Source organism: Penaeus japonicus, unplaced genomic scaffold (assembly GCF_977035675.1).
Source record: "Penaeus japonicus unplaced genomic scaffold, GWHDUDI00000001_assembly GWHDUDI00000028, whole genome shotgun sequence".
NCBI classification, from domain to species: domain Eukaryota; kingdom Metazoa; phylum Arthropoda; class Malacostraca; order Decapoda; family Penaeidae; genus Penaeus; species Penaeus japonicus.
In genome coordinates this window covers 16,845,067-16,850,066 of record NW_028234430.1, presented here as the reverse complement: position 1 = coordinate 16,850,066, position 5,000 = coordinate 16,845,067, and the positions used below count along the sequence as shown (strand labels likewise).

At 36.4% G+C, this 5,000-nt stretch overlaps 1 protein-coding gene across 1 annotated transcript in view; it reads left to right on the top strand.

Annotated features, from left to right (window-relative positions):
* LOC122257553 (chondroitin sulfate N-acetylgalactosaminyltransferase 1) overlaps window positions 1-5,000 on the top strand; it is a 34,355-nt gene that overhangs the window by 18,517 nt on the left and 10,838 nt on the right. The gene's annotated exons all lie outside the window — the stretch shown is intronic.

Below are 5,000 nucleotides of genomic sequence, written 5' to 3'. Positions count from 1 at the left end.
CTCCTCTTCCTTCCTCTTTCTTCCTCCTCTTCTCTCTTACTCCTCTTTCTTCCTCCTCTTTCTTCCTCTACTTTCTTCCTCCTCTTTCTTCCTCCTCTTCTCTCTTCCTCTTTCTTCTTCCTCTTTCTTCCTCCTCTTTCTTCCTCCTCTTCTCTCTTCCTCTTTCTTCCTCCTCTTTCTTCCTCCTCTTTCTTATTCCTCTTTCTTCCTCCTCTTTCTTCCTCCTCTTCCTTCCTTTTCTTTCTTCCTCCTCTTCCTTCCTCTTCTCTTCCTCTTCTTCCTTCCTCTTCTTCCTCCTCCTTTCTCTTCCTCCTCTTCCTTCCTCTTCTCTTCCTCCTCTTCCTTCCTCTTCTCTTCCTCCTCTTCCTTCCTCTTCTCTTCCTCCTCTTCCTTCCTCTTCTCTTCCTCCTCTTCCTTCCTCTTCTCTTCCTCCTCTTCCTTCCTCTTCTCTTCCTCCTCTTCCTTCCTCTTCTCTTCCTCCTCTTCCTTCCTCTTCTCTTCCTCCTCTTCCTTCCTCTTCTCTTCCTCCTCTTCCTTCCTCTTCTCTCCTCTTCCTTCCTCTTCTCTTTCCTCTTCCTTCCTCTTCCTCCTCTCCTTCCTCTTCTCTTATTCCTCTTCCTTCCTCTTCTCTTCCTCCTCTCCTTCCTCTTCTCTTCCTCCTCCTCTCCCTCTTCTCTTCCTCCTCCTCCTCCCTTTCTCTTCTCTTCCTCCTCCTCCTCCCTTTCTCTTCTCTTCCTCCTCCTCCTCCCTTTCTCTTCCTCCTCCTCCTCCCTTTCTCTTCTCTTCCTCCTCCTTCCTTTCTCTTCCTCTCCTCCTTCCTTTCTCTTCCTCTCCTCCTTCCTTTCTCTTCCTCTCCTCCTTCCTTTTTCCTCCTCCTTCCTCTTTCTCTTCCTCCTCCTCCTTCCTCTTTCTCTTCCTCCTCCTCCTTCCTCTTTTCTTCCTCCTCTTCCTTCCTCTTCTTTTCCTCCTCCTTCCTCTTCTCTTCCTCCTCTTCCTTCCTCTTTCTCTTCCTCCCCTTCCTCCTCTTCTCTTCCTCCTCTTCCTTCCTCTTCTCTTCCTGCTCTTCCTTCCTCTTCTCTTCCTCCTCTTCCTTCCTCTTCTCTTCCTCCTCTTCCTTCCTCTTCTCTTCCTCCTCTTCCTTCCTCTTCTCTTCCTCCTCTTCCTTCCTCTTCTCTTCCTCCTCTTCCTTCCTCTTCTCTTCCTCCTCTTCCTTCCTCTTCTCTTCCTCCTCTTCCTTCCTCTTCTCTTCCTCCTCTTCCTTCCTCTTTTCTTCCTCCTCTTCCTTCCTCTTCCCTTCCTCCTCTTCCTTCCTCTTCTCTTCCTCCTCTTCCTCTTCTCTTCCTCCTCTTCCTCTTCTCTTCCTCCTCTTCCTTCCTCTTCTCTTCCTCCTCTTCCTTCCTCTTCGCTTCCTCCACCCTTCCTCTTCGCTTCCTCCACCCTTCCTCTTCGCTTCCTCCACCCTTCCTCTTCGCTTCCTCCACCCTTCCTCTTCCCTTCCTCCCCCCTTCCTCTTCTCTTCCTCTTCTCTTCCTCCTCCTCTTCCTCTTCTCTTCCTCCTCCTCTTCCTCTTCTCTTCCTCCTCCTCTTCCTCTTCTCTTCCTCCTCCTCTCCCTCTTCTCTTCCTCCTCCTCTCCCTCTTCTCTTCCTCTTCCTCTTCTCTTCCTCCTCCTCTTCCTCTTCTCTTCCTCCTCCTCTTCCTCTTCTCTTCCTCCTCCTCTTCCTCTTCTCTTCCTCCTCCTCTTCCTCCTCCTCTTCCTCCTCCCCTTCCTCTTCTCTTCCTCCTCCTTCCTTTCTCTTCCTCTCCTCCTTCCTTTCTCTTCCTCTCCTCCTTCCTTTCTCTTCCTCTCCTCCTTCCTTTCTCTTCCTTCTCTTCCTTCCTCTTCTCTTCCTCCTCTAACAAACAGAATTTGATCAAATTTCCCGACACAAGCAGTACATTGATATAATTAAGGCTTAAACTTCTAAATGTCATCGTTTCTTGTTATATGTAGATTTTAGATATTGTTTTTCCCATACCCACAACCTTTCCACTTCCCTAAGTAAAATCACTTAGTCCGCAAATGCTACTTATCATATGTTTGAAAAATAAAGAATCTTCTTTCGAATGAATGAGAAAGTAACACAAGGCAAATTACTCTAATTACGCCTTGTTCGTTGGCAGTAGGCATGCATATTGCATATGTATATATGCTATCTCTCTCTCTCTCTATCTATCAGTTGTATATGTAGCCATCATTATAAGACAAAAAGTTTAAGTCAACAAAGACCCTTATCCTGGCGTGTTTTCCAAAGCTCCGGTGAAAATAAAAATCCTGGCTAGGCCATATACATTCAAACTTCGTCATGGTCAGACGCAATTTACATAATATATCTGTGATGTCAAAGATAAAAAAATAAAATAATTGTTTCATTGCTGTCCATGTGGAATGCTACCCCAGGGATACAACCCACGTCGGTGACATTCCCAAATTGCACTGTCTACTTCACTGGCGGGTCATTATTTTACTCTGAAATGTCACAGTTTGAAACGCAAAAAATGTATTCAAAAATTTTTAAGCTCCCCGTTTTTTTTCCAAACATATGGCGCCGTTGTTTCCCAAAAAAAAGGAAAAACAAATAGGGGAAAAGTGTATCTTTTGATGGGCTTTTAAGTTAGGCTATTGATCCTGGTTAAACCTCCCCATTGGGGCCGAACCCCCCTCGCGGTCGAAATTTTGGTTTTTGGTTTGGGGCCGTGGGGGAAAAATTTGGATATCCCTTTCGGGGCTTTTTTCAAAGGGGGGAAAAGGGGAAGAGGGGAGGAGAGAGAGAGGAGAGGAGAGAAAAGTGGAAGAGGGAGAGGAAAAGGAGAGAGAGAGGAGAGGGAAAAGGGGAGGAGGAGAGAGAGAGAGGAGAGAGAGAGAGTGTGTGTGTGTGGTGTGTTGTGTGTGTGTGTGTGTGTGGTGTGTGTGTTTTCCAAGGGTGTGTGTGTGTATATATATATTTTATACTATATATTTATATATATATATATATATTTTATATATATTATAATAAAATAAAATTTTATAATATAATATAATATTTTATATATATAATATATATAAAATATATATATTTATATATTTTAATATAATATTTTTAATATAAAATTTATATAAAATTTTAAAATTATATATTTTATATATTTATATTTTATAAATAAAATACATTTATATATAAAATTAATAATATGTTTATATTTATAAACTATATATAAAACCCCCCCCACAAAAAATGTGTTTTGTGTTTTGTGTGTGTTTGTTTTTTTTTATAATATATAAAATATATTTTATATATATAAATATATATATATATTATATATATTTTAAAATTATATTTTTTATATTATTATATTTTATAATATATATATTATTTTAAAAATATATATATTTTAGGTATATATATATTTTTTATTTTAAAATTTTATATATAATATATAGATATAAAAATTAAAATATAATAAAAATTTAATATTTTTCCCCCAAAACAAATAAAAAAATCCCCCACAAAAACACACACAAAACACACACCCCCCCAACCCAAAACACACACACACACCAAAAAAACCCACACACAAAAAAAAATATATATATATTTATATTAAAATTTTTAATATTATATATATAAAAATTATATATATATATAATATATTATAATAAAATTTTTTTTTTAAAATATATATATTATATATATATTTATATATATAATATATATTAAAAATTATATATGTTTTGTTATAATATATGTATATTTTATGTTTTATATATATATATTATATATTATATATATTTTTAATTTATATAATTTATATTTATATAATATATATGTGTGTGGTGTGTGTGTTTATATATTTATATATATTTATATTTTATATATATATATACTATATATATTTTTATATAAATTATAATTTGTGTGTGTGTGTGTGTGTGTGTTTTATAATATTTTATATATATATATATATATTTTATATATATAAAATTATATATATATATAATATATATATATATACATATACAAATGCACCCACAAATAAAACCACACCACGCCCACACAACACCACACCACAACACACACCCACCCCACACACCCCAAAACACACCCCAACACCAAAAAACCACACACCACACACCACACAAACACCACACAACACACCACACACACAAAACACACACACACAAAAACATACATACATACATAAAAAATACATAAAACATCCCAAACAAAAATTTCATTCCTCCCATACCCCACACCCCAAAAAACAAAAAAATTTCAAAAATTTTTGTTTTGTCACAAATATGACTAAAGAAAATAAATGTCAACAAGTATAAAGTCCAGTTGACAAACACGGGTTTTATGAGCTAGAAATATCCCAGGAGGTATTTAATGCTCAAAGTAACAGCTGCAAAATGAAAAAATATCTCTCAGTCCTCTGACCTTTACATATTAATTTGTAATCCACATTGATATAACCATTGCACTTTATAGAAAATTATTTTCTGTAAGAAATATCAGTGCAAGGAATAAGTATAAATTAGATGTCATGTTGGAGTTGGTTACTTGTGTACAGGCATATAAATAAGGAAGTTTTGGTATTGTTGCCTAGTACTTTAAAATTCTTCTTACTGGGCGAATGTTGTTTATCACTGGGCGACCATTTGGTCACCCAGTTTTCATTATAAAAAAGCTATGGCCAAGTCGTTGCTCCCATGAGCATTTTACCTGGCTATTGGACTTACTGGTCATATTTGCTCCTGTTTAATTTGTATTTGACAGAAAACAAGGAAATAATTAAAAGGATTTATTTGATCTTTTACATCCTTTAACATCTCTTTTAAAGTCTCAGGGCTTGAAAATCATTTATTTTTAGTTTACTGGTGATAGTCCTGTGTCAAATCTTTACTTATTCTGATACAGTTGGGTAAATAGTAGTCAAGGTGCATGACTCAAATCACTGTCTTGGACCATCAAAATTAACA